At 37.2% G+C, this 19204-nt stretch overlaps 1 protein-coding gene across 3 annotated transcripts in view; it reads right to left on the bottom strand.

Moving 5' to 3' along the window:
• The window catches only part of LOC134224344 (leucine-rich repeat neuronal protein 2-like), a 474531-nt gene extending 456246 nt beyond the window's left edge, over positions 1–18285 (bottom strand). For 2 of the 3 annotated variants that reach the window (XM_062703671.1, XM_062703674.1), the window contains exon 1: positions 17207–18285. The gene's annotated coding sequence lies outside the window, so the exon portion shown is untranslated. Of the gene's footprint in view, positions 1–17202 lie in introns of all 3 variants that reach the window. The other variant, XM_062703672.1, reaches the window with a different exon arrangement.
• Positions 18286–19204: the final 919 nt, after the last annotated feature.

Raw genomic sequence — 19204 nt, 5'->3', positions numbered from 1 at the left:
CTCTCTAAAGGGTAAGGAAGATGAATTATTCAACTTCCTAACAGTTCATAATGTGCATATTGCCATTATAACTGAAACGTATTTAAAACCAGGACTCTCCATTAAACGAGATCCAAATTATTTTATCTACAGAAATGATCGTCTTGACAGCGCCTGTGGTGGGGTCGCCATTGTCATTAATAGACGTATCAAACATAAATTATTTTCTTCGTTTGAAACCAAAGTTTTTGAAACCTTGGGAGTTTCTGTTGAAACAAATTTTGGTCAATTTTCCTTCATTGCAGCCTATTTGCCTTTTCAATGCAAAGGGCAGCAAAAGAATTTGTTGAAAGCTGATCTTCAAATTCTGACTCGCAACAAATCAAAATTCTTCGTAATTGGTGACTTCAATGCCAAACACCGTTCATGGAATAATGCTCAAAGCAATTCCAACGGCAAAATTTTATTTGAAGATTGTTCTGCGGGATATTATACTATTCAATATCCCAATGGCCCAACTTGTTTTTCATCCACTCGAAATCCTTCGACAATTGATTTGGTTTTAACGGATTCAAGTCAGCTGTGTGGCCAATTGGTAACTCATGCTGACTTTGACTCTGATCACCTTCCTGTGACATTTGAAATCTCACAAGAAGCCATTTATAATCCAATCAGCTCTACTTTTAATTATCATAGAGCTGATTGGGATTTATATAAAACATATATCGATAGGAATTTTGATGTTAATATTCCTTTGGATACCAAAAGTGATATTGACAATGCGCTCGTATCTTTGACAAATTTAATTGTCGAAGCCAGAGGCATTGCAATTCCTAAATGTGAAATTAAATTCAACTCCATTATTATTGACGACGATCTTCAGCTACTGATCCGTCTTAAAAATGTGAGGCGAAGGCAATACCAAAGAACTCGCGATCCCGCGTTGAAAGTTATTTGGCGAGATTTGAAAAATGAAATTAAAAAACGTTTCGCTATTCTGAGAAATACCAACTTTGAGAATAATGTCTCGAAGTTGGATCCCAGTTCGAAACCCTTTTGGAAATTAACGAAAATTCTTAAAAAACCTCAAAAGCCAATTCCAGCGCTTAAAGAGGAAATCAAATTATATTAACAAATGGCGAAAAGGCTCAAAACTTGCTCAGCAGTTCGAGAGTGCCCATAATTTTAGTCTAGGTCTCACTAGTCCAATTGAGGATCAGGTTACACGAAGCTTCGAAGACATTCTCAACCAAGATAATGTTTTTGACCCTTTGTTGGGAACTAATTTGGATGAAGTGAGATCTATTACTAGAAAATTTAAAAATATGAAAGCCCCGGGTGATGATGGTATTTTCTACATACTTATCAAAAAACTTCCTGAGAGCTCTTTATCCTTTTTGGTTAATTTATTTAACAAATGTTTTCAATTGGCATACTTCCCAGATAAATGGAAAAACGCCAAAGTTGTTCCAATTTTGAAGCCGGACAAAAATCCAGCTGAGGCTTCTAGTTATCGCCCAATCAGTTTGATTTCTTCAATAAGCAAACTGTTTGAAAAGATTATTTTAAATAGAATGATGGTTCATATTAATGACAATTCTATTTTTGCTGATGAGCAATTTGGTTTTCGCCATGGGCATTCTACTACTCATCAGTTATTAAGAGTTACGAACTTAATTCGGCTCAACAAATCTGAAGGATATTCGACTGGAGTTGCTCTTCTTGATATAGAGAAAGCTTTTGACAGTGTTTGGCATGAAGGTTTGATTGTAAAATTGTTAAATTTTAATTTTCCTCTGTACATTATTAAACTGATTCAAAATTATTTATCAGATCGCTCACTGCAAGTAAACTATCAGAATTCTAAATCTGATAGATTACCTGTAAGAGCTGGTGTTTCCCAAGGCAGCATACTGGGGCCCATTTTGTATAACATTTTTACTTCAGACTTACCTGATTTACCATCAGGGTGTCAAAAATCTTTGTTTGCAGATGACACGGGCCTCTCAGCCAAAGGGCGAAGCCTTCGTGTCATTGTAGTAGATTGCAAAAAGTTTGGATATTTTCTCCACTTACTTGCAAAAATGGAAAATTTCCCCGAATGCTTCCAAAACTCAGCTTATAATTTTCCCACATAAGCCGAGAGCTTCTTATTTGAAACCTTCTAGCAGACATATTGTCATTATGAATGGGGTTCCAATTAATTGGTCTAGCGAAGCTAAATATTTAGGACTTCTGCTAGATCAAAAATTAACTTTTAAAAATCACATTGAAGGCCTTCAAGCCAAATGTAACAAATATATTAAGTGTCTATATCCACTTATAAACAGAAAATCAAAACTTTGTCTTAAGAACAAACTTTTGATTTACAAACAAATTTTTAGACCTGCCATGTTGTATGCTGTGCCAATATGGACTAGTTGCTGCAATGCCAGAAAGAAGGCACTTCAGAGGATTCAAAATAAAATTCTGAAAATGATTCTGAAGTTGCCTCCGTGGTATAGCACCAATGAACTTCATAGAATTTCTAATATTGAGACATTGCAACAAATGTCCAACAAAATAATTTCAATTTTAGACAAAAATCGTTGCAATCTTCTATTGCAACGATTAACTCCTGTACCCTTAGTATAAAATAGGTTAAGATTAGTTTAAGTTGAAAACATTGTAATTCCTACATGGTTCAATTCAACCAGAGGAAAAATAGAAATAAAGGGTAGAACATTCAAATTATTCTAGTGAAAGTTTTTGGAAAACAGATAAAAACTAATGACAGCTCGAATCACTATACTATGTATTTTGTTAGAATGGGAGACAAAAAAATTAACATTTAGATATTACAGAAAATAAATATATCTATAAATATTTTGATTCGAACTATCACATTAAAAAAAAAATATATCTTTGTTGGTGGTTCTATTATAAATAGTTGAAAGTTTCATCAAGACTGATCAGTACGCTGGTTAGCCAAATGAAATGAATAATCGAAAAAAAATATTGTTATCATATGGAAAATGCCAATTGGATTTTATCCATTATACGAAAACGCTCTTACTGTTTTAAAGCGTTTAAATTGTACGAAGAGGCCCTAAGTGTCGTAGCCATTGAAGTCCTTCAAACAATGCTTACTAAGTATTCATAAAGCAATTGTCGAGGAAATTTATAAACTCAATATAAATTTCAGGACATGCAAAATTTACGGAGTTTACGGATTTAATAAATCAGAAGTAAATCCTCACATTATGGGAAAAAATAAAATGAAGAAAAACAATTGAATAAATAGGGAACAAAAACATACACTGAAGTCGCTTTTCAAGCGATGGTCTAACAACAATGTTTACATGCGCTAGAGTAGGGGTGATGCTACAAATGTTTGCACTTCCTCACAGATAGGCGCAACAGACAAATAACGTTTGCCATTCTGATTTGCACGTTAAAGCCTTTGGATTCTATGAAACATCAAGACAAGAAATTAAAGAAATCACTTCATGTAAAAAGCAACCTTGCTATACAGAAAACAAATAAAACATATGGTTATAATAAGAACATAAAAATTAAAATGATACTTAGAATTCCACTCCACAGCATCGACACGGCAAACTTGACGTCGAAAGAAGCTCTCCCACATAATCTTCACCCTACGAATTCTGTAATCGTGATTTCATGCATCTATTCCAGCATGTTACAGGTCAGCAGCCGTGATTATATCTAGCAGCAGCATCTGACGCATTTGCCAGCTTTATTTGCGGCCGCTTGAAGCCTTCGTTTTCTTAGCCAAGGAATTTGAAGGCAATTTGCAGATAGGTCCAGAGTTGGCATCATCAGTTGATGTGGTTGACTCAATATCAAGTGCACCGAATATTAAAACTTACTTTAAATTTGAAAAGAACTAAGAAAATGACAGAGGCAAAAAACAAACCGTCTTGCTTAGCCGAAGCCTACTTCCTCATCATTCATTTTTTCTCTCCTCCATTTTATCAATGCAAAACCACGGGATGTGTGACCAACATATGAGCCAGTACTCGATGCAAAAAGTTTGAGTGGCCTACAAAGCTTCAGAGAAGCAGTCCTACCGACAAGCTATAATAAATTGCTTCGTCCTCGCTCATTGGCGTTGGGATAACTTCTTGTTGCACAGTTGTGTACAACTAATGCATCATTTGCACCGGTACTCACCGTTATAAGGAATCAGCCACACACAAAGTACGTCACACTTTTAAGGGGAGAGGCGGTTTCGAGCAGCGCGACGGTCCATACAAAAAAGGGTAGTAATACAAAAAGTGTGACAAAGGGGGATGTTTCAGATTTGATGTTTATGGAGGCCAACTGTTCCAAAATTGACGAACATAAACTTCCGCCTGCGTCATTCACATGAGCTACATGAAATACCATGCGCCTCCATATTGATTAACATATTTAAAAATTATTCCACTCCTTTGAAAAAATACCATATAAAATGCATGTCATGTTATTGTTTCGTCAGTAAATTTAGAATGAAATTGTGAAAATAGGAACATTTTTAACATAACTTTTTACACCACTTTTTACATCAACTACTCATTTACAAAACTACTAGCATCAAGGGTATGCGATAAGACACTTTTCCTAACGAAACAAAACGAAATTTAACATGTCTGTGTTGATTCGAAATGAAACGAAACGAAATATATATTTGCTTTCGAAACTTCGAAACGATACGAAATCAACGTCCGTTTAATTCGAAATTTTTCGAAACGAAACTAAATTTCATTTTTTTCCACAGATTTTTTATTGAATTGATGTTACATTATGTACGCAACTCTGATTTAATTTTCTCAACGGCAAATAACTGCTTTGCGACCATTATAATTATAGTTACAGAAGAAGCAGTATTTCATGAATTAATTTGAATACCGCAATCAACAGAACAACATGAAAGCTTTTAAATGCAGTACTCAATTTCAATCATGAAAAAAAATGTTACTTAGGTCCTTTTGAAAAGTTAAGCGAGAAATCGCGATATGGCGATAAGGCAATACTCCAGCATTTGTGCCGCTTTCAAAAGAATTCATCCTGGACTGGGTGCTCCCGAATCTGATCAGTTTTATATCAGTTTAGCTTTATATCAATATATGAATATAATAATAAAGGAATTGTGGGATTTTTTTTATATTTTGATTAAAATTCTATTTAAAACCTTATTTCATTTAAGACTTATGTGATTATTATGAAGCATACGTCATATTCATTTATCAGCGTGGTTTTATGGTAATGAGCTAAATCAAAACCAGAATATTCGAATATAGTATAACGCAGAATGAGAATTGTTAATAGCATACATTTGCTCGCTAGACGAATGCTCTGCACCTTTCTAAAATGCACAAATATATATCTTTCAGATTGTGTTTCAGAAATGTGATCGCAAAGCTTTTACGACTGCAGTTTGCCAGGTAAGAAGAAACAATTTCTACTGCCTCCTACAAAAACTTATAACAAAAGGATATTATTTCCCTTCAAATTCAGTCTTATATTTTTTTGGAAAAGATGTTCAATCAATTTTGATACACATAGTTAAGCTTGCCATCTGATGTGTTTTTCACGAAATATTGCGAAAAAAGATTCGGCTGCCGGTAGGACTTGAACCCACTCTATTTCATTAGGTACACGGACGTATTACCAATTATACAACAGCTGCCCTTGCGAGAAGTTGTTTCATAACCAGCTAATAACAATGGGATATCAGTCAATTCCCCGTATCCATCGAGTCTGACTTCCCTCACAAGTCATTAATCAAGAAAAATATAGTCTTATATACAATCAACTCGATTAACCAAGCTGTTGTCTGTTTGTCCTTGTAAATGTGTTTGTTCATATGAGGCATGCAAAAATTGTTGTCAAATTTTCATCCTCAACCGACTTCAATTGACTGTAAGAAACAGCTGCTATGGACAGTATGAGCCGGCCACGACCTTACAGTCAATTTAGGGTAAGGAGAGGAAAATTAGTTTGATATTCATTATTATAAGATTATAAGAAGAAGTCTATGCATCTCCGTGAGCACCCGTGAAAGGAATCTTTGATTTGATGAAAAGGTAATTCATGTGGAGCCACCTTGGTAAGCGATTAAATATTTATTGTAAACGAAGTTATTTTGAAAACTCGAAAACGAAAACCGTGTTTCAAATCAATTCAACGCAAAATCATGTGCTTCGTTTAATGTTTTCCTTATGGCCTTCTTTACTCTTAAGCGGTGCTTAGTCATGCGCTTAAACCTGGTTTGAGGCATAAGCGGTGAAGAAGTAGGCCTTTAATAAAAAAGAAGCGCTCTAAAAATACTTCACAAGGGCATTAGGAGTTCACGCCACGACTTTACCTCTTTGACAAAGTTGTACTGCTCTGTTTCATATCTGATTACATTTACACTCTGAGCCTGACGTCTTAAATATTGAGTCGGATCACTTTTGAAAAAAAAAGAATGTTAAAGACATTTTTCGTTTTCTGTTGGACATTTCAAGCAAAACACCGAAGACGTTTTATAGAAGAAAACTAAACACGTCGACAAATACTCAGAAATCCTAGAAAAATTTGTAAAACATTAAGTTTTAAAAATAGTATTATGATTTAGTTCAGCGGCACAACTAAAAATTTTTATAATACTTGACCGTACGAGATAGTATGGCTTAAGTCTAAATTTGTTTCGAAATTCCGCGAAATTCCGTTAAATTTCGTTATAAGCTAGTTTTTTCTAGCGAAATTTTTGTAATTTTACGAAACGAAACGAAATCAAGAAATCTGATTTCACCATCTTCAAATTCCGCGAAATTCCGCGGAATTTCGTTTCGAACCACCTGGAACGAAATTTTTCGAAATACCGCATATATGCTTACCCAAGCAGCACTAGTTAGACAAAATGGTTTCAACAACTTGATTGTGACAAAATCTGGTCACATAAGAGTTGCAGTAACCTTCGTGGAATAAGTGTGCTGGTAGGGTAACTAGCATAGACCTTAAATTATATGCACTATTAGCATTAGCATTGTGCAATTTGCACAAATTCGTAGGTTGTACAAGCCCCAAGCAGCACAAGTCAGACAAAAATGGTTACAGTAACTTGATTGTGACTAAATCTGGTTACATATGAGTTGCAGTAGCCCATGTGAAACATGTGTACTGCTAGGACCTGGACTATTGTATGAGAGTATCATCGCTTTTATCCGTTACCACTGATATTGATTTGATCACTATATCTTAGATGGAAGCAATGTACTCTCCAATAAATAGTCGAGATCTGTCCTGGCCACGTCCTTGCGAATGCTGAGGTTGCAGAAGGATAGCTAGTTGGACACATAATTCAGAAAGATGTCATTTGACCGAATGTTAGAAGTGAAACAGAAACATCGCACCACTCACTTCGCCCATGTCATATTCGGCCGGATGACCCGTTCAGCCAAATGACTTTCGGCCAGATGGGTTGCGGCCTAATCTAGTGGCATTCGGCCAAATGGCTTTCGGCCAAATAGGTTTCGGCTAAATGACCCTTCCCCTTTCAAGAAACACTGTATTTCACACATCAAGGCTGCATTTTAAACAGCTACTCGACAATTTTTCAGCTCAAACTAATTTAAGTTTTACCCAAAAGATACCTTTGTGTGAATTGGTGTCGTAAGGTTTTTTTCTTTGGGAATGCTTTAGAAAGTTCCTCCTTAAATTCTCTCAAAAATTTCAGAAGAAATTCCCTCAAAAAATATTGGTACTATTTTACCATAAGTTTATGATGCAATTTCCAAAAGAATTTCTTCAGAAAGTTTCCGGGAATTCTCCTATGAACTCTCCTGGAAATCAATTCAACAAGAATTCTCGAAGGAATTCTAGAAAGAGTTGTCGAAGAATTTCCAGGAGAATATTTAAAAAGAAACTATGGACGTGGGAGTATTTTTGAAGGAATTTCATGAGGAATTGAAAAAGTAGACATTTCTTTACCGGGCTTGGTGGTCATATGACTACCGCTTCTGCCTCATACCCAGGAGGTTCGTTCCATTCCTCCTACTTCGTATCTTTTCATATATGTCTCATGTTCCAGACATCACTAGAACTGGAAATGGGCTGTCATACCGTTACCATCTTCTATCTATCCCTTTACCAACAGCTTGATTAGTTCTAGCAGGTAACCGTTAGAATTCGAAATGATAAAAAAAAGCTCATTTTCGGAAACCAATTAGAATACACACCACCCTTTTATTACTATCACATTGGCAACCCGTTAACCAAGACGAACCTCTGCCATAAAACCTAAACATCCAATAAAATTCCGCAGGAGCTCGTGGCGAGTGCAGAGGTGTTTTCGGCTTGCAGTGGCTGCATCATCAATTCCGATGACCGATTTTCTAACAACAAGTTGCATTCGACAGGGGGCGAACCCTAGTTGATCATTATTGAATTTGATAACAGTCCTCCGTTGTTTTTAAAATTATTGAAGAAAATGGTACATCAAACCATATAAATCCATATGAGGTTGGTGTCGAGAAAGTCAGTATCACCACTTGGTGAATTGCGTTGGGTTTATGTTATGAAAAATGTTAATTAAGTCACACTCTAAAATTTAATTTTGTTACAAAGGTGGAAAATCAAAATGATGACCAATGCGTGAGTGGCGGCCAAAGCTTCGTGAGCTATGCATTAGAAAATGCTAAATTTGAGTCAAAATTACCGGAAACTGCCTTGGTTTTAAATTTAGAGAAGTATACAGATATTTGAAATAAACTTAGGATATGAAAATCCTTAACAATATGCACGTAACATCATAACTTAGCAAAGGCTTTGAAAAATCTAAATATCATTCAATCATCATGGGATTCGGAATTGCATACATTATTCAATGTATGAGAAAATAATCAAAAATGAGAAACATCAAACACTTGGACGTGAAACTTTGAGCCATTGTGCCTTGTGGAGACGTCACGCCGTTTGCAAAAAGCAGCAGCGACGGGTCGGAGTAAACCTATTTCCAGCATTAAAAACAATTCCATGAATTTGTAGCCTGCTACTTCATAAATTCGCCTAACAATTCGTCCAAGAAGCCCTGAGGAAATCCCAACAGGAATGCTTTGAGTATTTGTCTAAAAAATTACTTTAAAAAATTCTTCGTATTCTCCCCGAAAGTTCCTTCAGGAAAATGTTCATTTGGTTGTTTCACCACTAGTTTTTTACAGATTTCTCCCGGTAATTCCTTCAGAAATTTGCCCAAACATTTTTGCATGTATACTCCTGAATTTGTTCAGAAAATGCTTTACAAATTCCCCACAAAAATCTTCCGGATATCTCTTATGAGACATTTCAGACATTCCTGCAAGGATTCCCCCGAAAGTTCGTGCAGTACCTGCTTAAGATTTCTCACAAAATTCCTCCACAATTTACCCCTGGAGATCCTGAAGGAATTCTCGAAGGAATTCCTGAAAGAGTTGTCGAAAAAAATTCAAGATAAATAAAGAAAATAATTTATCGAGGAATTTAGAAAAAAAGTAGACATTTCGTTACGAATTTTCGAACAAATATCAAGATAAATTCTCACTCTTATATTCAAACGGAAATGAAAAAGATGTTCTAACATTAATTCTCGAAAGCGTTCCAAGAGCGATAGCTCGTATTTCTTCTTTTGAATTGCAGGATGGTTTCTCATAATATACGGTTCTTTTCGTTGTTTCCATCTATTGAATAGGCTCCATGTTAGTTGCAATTGTTAGCAGGACACCAACTAATAATTTCAATCATATACTTTTTTCGAAAATATTCAGTATTCATCATATTTTTAAATAATCGTTTTATCAGGTATTTTATTCAATAGCAATAGCAAAAGCAACTATCTTGTATTGCTCCCATAATTAGTATTTCCTGTCGATCTTTCCGACCATACAATGTATTCAAAATAAGCGAACTCATATCACCATACTGCTCCATCCTTTGAGCTTTGTAGTAGCAATTTTGATTATAAATGGTAGAGCTTTAAATAGTATGAAAGTCATAATTTACTTAGGGACTGTTCACAAATTACGTAACGCTGTGGGGAGAGGAAGGGGATCGGTTCAAGCGTTACGATTCGTGCATATAATTGACCGCAGCTGGTGCGTCATCAGAAGTTTTTCCTAATAGTAAACACAAAATGATGGTGCATGAAACGCCACTTCCGTTTCATCAAGCGTCAAATGCTCGTCTGATTGAAATCCATTCGCGTAAATAAGGGGGGGCCGGGGGCTAGACCTCCAGACTCTGTGCCCCCCAGAAAATTTTGAAAAGTAATTCCAACTTAGTCAGTTTTATTTCATTTACATATTTCCTACATATTTCATAATTTTGATTATGAATTCTATAAACATATTTTTTGTTGCGTTATCACATCTATGACCATTTGTTCAGCAAAGCATCGAAATATTTAAGTTGGACCCCCGGGAACATTTTCTCGATGTTTAAGCTAAAATCAATGCCGCTTCTAATTCAGTTGCTAGCTTAAAATAATAAATTTGTTCTGCATTTGTTTGACTAGTATCCTGGTCGCAGAAACATAAAAACATAATTGTATTAAGATATAAATATTTCTGTTCTATTAAACTACCATCCGCTTCAAAAAAGACTGAAGCAACCTCATCAAAATGAGTACATGTACACAAATCCGGTCAATGAAATTTCGAACGACCATTCTTTCGAAAATCTTCCAGTTAATCGCAAGGTATACCGCAAAACAGTTGATCAAATTCCTATGGAGCTTTTTGCTCTCGCTATCAGTGCATAAAATATTCACTTTCATGAAGCACATTCACTCTGACTTTTGACATTCGTGTTTTGATTATTCAAAACATAGAATGACTTACTCAGTTTACTTCTTCATAAATTCATTCAATCGATTACCACTGAGTATAGTAACTGCGCGCGAAAAAAACAAAATTAGCCTTGATTATATTGACATTTGGCGCTAAAAATGCCCCTCAATTGAACGTCGAGATTAGTTCTATGCGTTTACTTATTCAAATCATCAAACATGTGTTCAGTTTTACGATTATTTAATAATTTGTGATATTCAAATTAATACTCACTGACCCATATTCATTCTGAAAATTGACGGTGCAGAGCCGAATATGAATATTTTTAGAAATGAAGTGACAAAGAAGGCCGATGGGCTTCATAAAAAATAATCGAATATTTAAAGCTCTGCTCGCTATATAATTCTGGCACAGAAAGATATAAAATTATAAAACTTAAGAATCTTTGTTACAATGACAGAAAAATCAACAATGCATTCCATTGAAAGTATTAGGACAAAACTTAGGGAACCTTCGCACTCACAACAGAGATTGCATTAAAGAAATATTTTTATAATCATCAAAAGATCTTGTTCCATTTAATTTTTTGGCGATTTCATAATCGGAAAACTCTTTTGTGCCTGCTTTAGTTAGAATTTGTTTTTAGGATAAAAAAAATAGATTTAGAAACCAGGTCGTATCAGAAAACGTTTCTTTTGCAGCACAATTCAGATCGATTTGGTTGCTTCTCAAGTCTCTTTGATTTTTGCAGAGAAATCTCTCACCTATTCAGAAAACCATAATAAAGCATCTTTCTAACATCTAAAGAGTTTCAAAAATTTCAAGTTTCAAAAAAATCGAGATCTTTATGCATTAAGTAATCATGGAAATGCTTGAAAACTTTCAGAAATATACTCATATCGAATTTCATTTATAGATAATTCGAAGAAGATTCTTGAATCTTAGATTACACACTTATCCACATTTAGTAACATGGAGAAGACAAGTTGACACAGACACAGCGTTTTGAAGCAATCACAGCATCATTGGAAATCAATTGTATTATTCGCGATTTTTTTTATGTTAGTTCTAGGACGAATGAGCGATAAACTTAGTCAAACAATTTCTATTACAATCCATGCGCACAGTGCTTTAAATCGCCTTTGAAAGTTACATCGCACCAGCTGGTGCCATGGCCCCCCCTAGACCGAGACTCTAGTTACGCATATGGGTTTCATAGAACAGAAAAGTCGAAAACCTGTACATTACATACAACTACGTAGTTCAACGTCACCTTTGCGTACAACCCGATTGGGCTGCACCTTTGAGTTTTTGTTAAATATCTTGGCAGTGCATATGCACAGTAAAGCACATGTGGAGATTGGACAAATCAAGCATCCGAAAAATATTCAATTTGCAAAAAAGAGCTAACCGCGGTGGAGGATTCTGATGGCTTTTCCGCAAACGTGACATTTAAGTGGTCTTGTTGTGTAGGGGTTATCACGCCTATCTAGGGAGTAGGAGATTGAGGATTCGAGTTCCTCCAAGAAACGTGGATTCTTTTTCGTAAATTTCATATCAATTTGTCCATTTCGAAACATATGCTGTGCATATGCACAGCCAAGATATTTAACTAATATACCATTTTGCCGAATAGACCATTAGCCCGAAAGTCATTTGACCGAATGAGTGATTTGGCCGAATAGGACATTTGGCCGAATAGGATATTACATTTTTTTACCATTTGGTCGAAGCCCATCTAGCCTAGTCATTTAGTCAAACAGTTCCTTTAGCTGGAAAAAAAGGTTGGCCAAATAGCTTAATTGGCTGCTTGTCGCTTTCGGCCACATGACATTTTCGGTAAAACCATTTTCGGCCTGACAATCGTTTCGGAAAAACATACAATTTGGCCAAATGGATGTAGGCCAGATGACATTCAGCTTTATGCGTTATTCGGCTAAGTGGAATTCGAATAAACAGTGACGCCGTGTGACTTTCGGTCAAACGACCGAACAAACCCATATGACCGAAAATGTCATTTAACCGAAATGGACATACTACCAAAATTTATATACGGTTGAACTGATAATCTAGCCGAAAAAGTCGTTTGACCAAATAGGCCAAATAGACACTTGGCCGAAAATACCAGGTTAAAAGACTATTATTCTTCCATTTACTTCCACTATTAACTTTTTTATGTATCAACAAGTTAATAGTGGAAGTAAATGGAAGAATAATAGTCTTTTAACCTTGTAGCATTTCCCCTAAGACGCTCTAAAATAATTAATCACGAAAATACCATTTACCGAAAAGGTATTCGGCTGCAAAGGTCTTTTAGCAGAAGCCTTGACATTTTCTGCCAATGGTCCATCCTTTCAAACGACCATCTTGGCCAAACGGCACTTTCTTCCTGATGATTTGGTTAAACGTTATGTTAGAGTAAACGGCTTTTCGTCCATATTATCAATTCGGCCTTATGGTTCTTTGGCCAAATGCTATTTTTGGTCAAAGCATTTTTCGCCCAAACGTTAATTTCAGCCAAATGCAATACGGCTAGATGACTTTCAGCTTAACGTGTTATTCGGCCAAATAGTTTTCTGCCGAATGATTTTCGACCAAACGAGCCTTCTATTTTTAATAATTTAGAATTTTCGAAGAATTTTTTATGGATATTAAAAACAATTTCCCGTAGAAATCCAAATAAATTCTTTAAAATTCCGAATAATTTTCCGCAAATATGCCGAACAGTTTTCAGTGAAATTCATAAAACTAACGTAAACATTATAAACAATTTTAATGGAAATTCTTGAGAATTTTTCATTAAAAAAAAATAAAAGGCATAAACCAGAATAATCCATCTAGGTGCCTTTCTCGTTTATTTCAAAATGTTTTGAAAAATTAACATTACAGAGGTCAAAATTGCACTTCATGGAGATAGATTCAGTTATTTCCATCAATTCACATTTATTTGCATTTACTGCAATACATGCAGTAGTTTTTAGAAAAAAATCCGATTTTGAAAAAAAAATCAACAGATTTTTTAATAACTTCAATAGCAAAAATTAGGCAGGATTCCGCGCCTTACGTAACGCGAAATTTCGTGATTTTGGACCCCCACCCACCGATGAAGATCGCAAAACATATTTCCGAACTTCAGTAATACATTCAAGTAGCTGAATTTCGGTAATCAAGTTTGAAATATTTCGGTGAAACAATATTTTTTGAAGACATTTCGGTTAAAACATAATTTACAGAACATGCTCGTTAAATATTTTTACCGAAATAAAATCTGGCATTTAAGTGTGTAGACTTTACGTATACTTAGTATACGAGAATGGCAAAAATTCGTGCGAATTCTAATGAATTTTATTTGGAAATTCCGAACAATCTTTCGTTGAAATCCAAAGATTTTTTTTATTGAAATCCACATTTTGAACAATTTGCCGAGGAAATTCCGGAGAATTTCTCGTAAATATTCAAGACAGTTTTCGTGAATCTTCCGCGGATATTCCGACGCATTTTCAGTGTAGACTTCGAAGAATATTCAACCAAAACTCATAAGAAATTTTCTATGAATATTCCGAACATTTTTCTGTAAAAATGTGTAACAATTTGCCTTGAAAATTATTAACAGCTTCTCATATGAATTTCTAAGAACTTTCGGCGGAACCAACTTTTCTTAGAATTTCCAACAAATTCTCGAAGCTTCGAAGTACCCCTTAATCTATTTTCTCTATTTTGAGTTTCTTTTAAAATATTCTCGGGCATTTTACCACCTCATAAGGTTATCTTAGGAGAAATGTGATAAATACGTATGTACGTTGTAGCCTACAGTATCGAAGTTTGTTTACCAGCCGATGATTGATACAACGACTCCAATTGATAGCATATTCAGTTCAATCAAAGTTAATTGCCTATTTCCGGGGATTAAACCACCCGACTTGGACGTTAATTTACAATGTTATGGAAACTCATATGTGAATATGTACGTTATGTGGAAGATATTGATTTGAAAAATGTATTGGAGGTAACCACTTTCCCTTCGATGGGACTCGAACCCATGACCCTACAGTACGCTAGACTGGTGCTTTAACCAACTAAGCTACGAAGGACCTAAGATAGCACGAAGGAAGGAAGGAAGGGTAGCATATTGTTAATCAAAATGTAGTAGCGCTCGAAAGGTTTGGTGTCAGGTTTCTACCGTTAGGCAGAGAATATTTTTGAATATTTCATATTCCTCGGATTCCGACAAAAATATTCCAGGAATTTGAACGGGAATGATCCAGGGATTTGGGCAAGAATTTTCCAGAGAATCGGACGGAAATGTTTCAGGGATTATTATGAGAATCTCGAGGGATTCCGAAGTTAATCGTCGAGCGACTCCGGAAGAAAGCTTCGACAAATTCTGAAGCCATCCTTCGACGTATTCCGAAAAAAAATCGTTGGGAGATTCCGAAGCAAATCGTCAAAGGAATTCCGAGGCAAAACGTCGAGAGAACCGGAATTAATTCTGATGGGAATTGCTCTTGGATTCTGATGAAAATCCTTCTCGGATTCTGATGGGAATCTTTATCAGAAATGAGAAATGCATTTTTGTCTTCCACTCATTTCATCATGAGAGTGAATATGGGAGATAACTCTTTCGTCTTAATTTTTTTCATTTATTCATTATTTTATATGTTGAAAATAGATATTACTGCTCCTTTCAAATCCTAGGGGGGCTATTTTTTTCCTAGGGAGGACTAAGATCCTCCTAGCCCCCGTTAAGCTCTGAATGCAATGGAACGGAAAGGCAACGGTAACGGCAGGATTTGATATAAAGCTTCTGTCGAATCCTGCAGTTACCGTCGCTATTCCTTTCTATTGCGTTTAAGGCTTTAATGTCTTGAAAATATCCTCAAAAATATGCAGAACATTTTTTTAACCAACTATCTAAAAAATTTGCCACGCCGATTCACGACGCCGCCGCCGACCAAAATTTTAACAAACGCCGCCGCCGACGATTTTTGTACCGGGGCACACTTCTACTGCTAACAATGCTTATGTTTATCCTAAAGCATATGTCTTGGTAGAATAGTGTAAAAGGTGAACACAATACCTATTTTTTTTCTTCCTAAGCAATGGCAAGCAATGGGGAATCTGCTCAACAGACATCCTGGGTTGTCCAGGAAGTGCGGGGTTAGGGACCACCTCCAACAGCAAACGAGGGAGGCAGGACTACATCCCCGACCCGCTAAACCGTTTCCATTGCCGCCAAGCCCATAGTCCCTTTGGTACAACCAGAAAGTAATGCTTCAGAGGGGGGCAGGGCACAACGCACCCTCGAGGTTAGCTGCGTGTCCTTGCACCGAACATTGTGATTCGCTTTTTTTTAGAAGAACACCATGGTATCGTGCCAGCACATTGCCGGCTTTCCAGGTGGCCTTACCAATACCTTTTAGAGTAATGTTGAATTTGTTGTCCATCAAATGTCCATTACTTGTCCTAATCTGCCCTAATGCCCTAAAAAAAGAATAATTCAAAAATCTGTAAAAAGTCGCGAGAACTAAATATCAAATAAAGTTTATCCACGTTAAATTTCGAAAACTTAGATAATGTTCAATGGCTTTTTCGCCATTTCATCAATTTGGACGAGAGCAAACACATGCTGAATGCAGAACATAAAGCGTAGAGATTCAGCTGTCATCTGAATGGATCGTCTCAGTATTTGTAAAAAAAAAATCGCGTTGGGAGATGTGTGAAATTTAACATGGACAGGTTTTATGAGAATAAGTGAAGTGATGCTAATCTTCTAGAAAAGTGTGCCGAATCACAAGAGAATGCTGAGACTGAAACTTATACAAGATTAAGATTCAATTATAATTGCTAATACATTGAGGGAAGAAACAACGGTATAGGCCCTTCATAAAATTACTGGATGTGAACTTCCAACCCATAGCTTTTATGACGCATTTACAGCCCATCAAAGTGCAACCTTCATTCAAACTATTATAAAAATCCACTTGGCAGTCAACGACATATTTCTACCAACAGAACAACGTCATCGCCATCAATTATAGTCATCCGTATAAATCATGCTCTCCCCGTTACCTTCCTTCGCGTTCGTCATTCATACTCGCGAGCTCTGGCGCACATGCACAAGCCAGACAGCTTCACTTGCAATCCGGGATTAAACTGACTATCAGATCCGAACGGGGCGCGCCTTCGCACAATCTGCCGGCGACACAATTTTCCAACCGCTCGACCTCCCAACGAGGAGGACCTGTCCTGTGTGCTCACTTCTGTCAACTCGAAACGAGCAACGCAAGATTGACGGACGGGCAGCAAACGGCAGCATGGGAAAAAAAAGTGCTACAACATCGTCGTCGCCGTCGCCTCAAGAGCCTGAGGCTCGAGAGGGTGTTGTGAATATATGTTTCAGTTGCGAGATTTAATATTTTGATAAACAACTCACTTACATTTGCCGGTACTGCCCCACTCTGTCTAGTTCTGCATCTTCAATTTCCGTTCATCATTTCTGCCTTTGTTCGTGTTTTCTGTTCAGAAAAAAAAAACACTTGAGCGGAGATGAACAATCGATTCGATTCAAACTTTCTTCCCACTGGGCCCGACAAATCCGAGCGGCCACTAAAACTTTATTGCAGCGCGTGAAATTTGTTAAACATCGTATTAGCATAACAATAGCCCGAAAATGCCTATTACGCCACTCACTGGCACTGTGCCCTCTTCTTCTGAATAGATTTCATTCATACTCCGACACCTCTTCTGCCCACGCAGCATTTATTCTTCGCCCAACAACAATGCGACATGTTTTGTGGGTTCTCTTCGCTTCTTCCGCTGTTGGCACACATTCACTACAGGATGGGGTCCGGTAATAAAATTCAATTTCCACTAAGCGATTAGCTTTTTATGTGCACTCTGAGGTTGGTCACTCGTTTCACATGCACCCGCTTCTAGAATAACATTCGATTCCCCGGCAAACGATCAACTGCCCATTCACATAATTCACTTGACGGACCTCATTTTCACCGTTCTGCACTGTTTGTTATTCACTGCCGGTGATCACTTAAAAGCCACCTTCCCTCCTCGCCCGCGAATGGAATACTCTTCAACGATGCTAACAAGCAAGTCTGGCACGGAAACCGAACACGTTCACGGCTCACATTCCACGTGCATGTTTACCAGAATCACTATCAACAAATCACTGCCTTCCTCAGCTGCAACTCTGTAGCTATTCGGTCACTTCATCACGTTCTTCCGTTGCTTCAAGTAGCAGCATCGACGAACATTCGCGTATTCATTCGCATCAAAAATTTTCATCTCTGTTCGCCCGTAGACTCTCCAACAAAGACACAGGCTAAGAAAATTTTCCACACCCAGCTCCCCAAGTGTATCGATTTCTACGCGGAGCAAAATTTACGTATCCTTCCGTCTGTCAACACGACGGTCTGAATACGTGATTTTTTCGCAATCCTTACGCGACCAAGCGCAGAGACATTCACTCCCCCAGACCAGAGAACGCGCGCGCTTTGCCCGATGGCAGACACACTACTGAAGAGCCACACGATTACGGCTCGATGGACGCACTCGATGGGTCGCTGCGTCGCGCGCGATGCTCTCGAAGAAAGGACGACCCGATGCGATGGGAGGCGATTTCGGGTGAGCATAAGCGATGCGATCGGAGCGCGTGACATGCTGCCTATGCTGTGCGATGTGACGCGATACGGCGAACGGCAACATGAAGCAGTTGCTCGAATCTCAAGCAGTGGTTTTTCGGAGAATGTTGATGCTCTTTGAGAGGAGGTTTTTTTTTCTGATTTCCTGTGCATTGGAACGTCTATGCTGGTAGTCCTTGCGTTCTTATGCTGGGCAGTGTTTTTGTTTTGATTCTTCTTCGAAGTGCGGATAGCGGGTTGCACCGTGGAAACCGTTGTATGCAGATACAGAGAAGAAAGGCTGGTATTCAGCTAATAAATTCGCATAGCCATTGGCGTGCAAACAATATGAAGAATTCAGTTTTTTTGTGATGTTTTTCATAATCTATTTACATAAAAATGAATTTCTGTCTGTCTGAACCTTATAGACTCTGAAACTACTGAACCGATCGGCGTGATAATTTGTATGCAGAGGGTTTTGGGGCCGGGCAAGGTTCTTAAGATGGTTCGAGACCCCTCCATCCTTTGGAAAGGGGAGCTCCCATACAAATTAAACAGAAATTTCTGCATAACTCGAGAACTAAGCTATCTGCTAAATAAATTTTAGGCGAAACGTAGTTCGTCGGGTCTGCTAGTATTTGATAAAAAGAGGGGTTGATCTTAGTGTGCGTTACGTAATATAAGCCATTTTAAGTATATTTTACAACCAGAAAAACTATGTAAGATACATTTATTTTGATGAACATATTTGGAGTGGACCTGTTCGCCGGTCATATCATTGGCGGCGGCGCGCCTTTTGCT

This window comes from Armigeres subalbatus, chromosome 3, assembly GCF_024139115.2.
Source record: "Armigeres subalbatus isolate Guangzhou_Male chromosome 3, GZ_Asu_2, whole genome shotgun sequence".
NCBI lineage: Eukaryota > Metazoa > Arthropoda > Insecta > Diptera > Culicidae > Armigeres > Armigeres subalbatus.
Note: the sequence above shows the minus strand (reverse complement) of the source record. Positions and strands in the feature narration are given on the sequence as shown.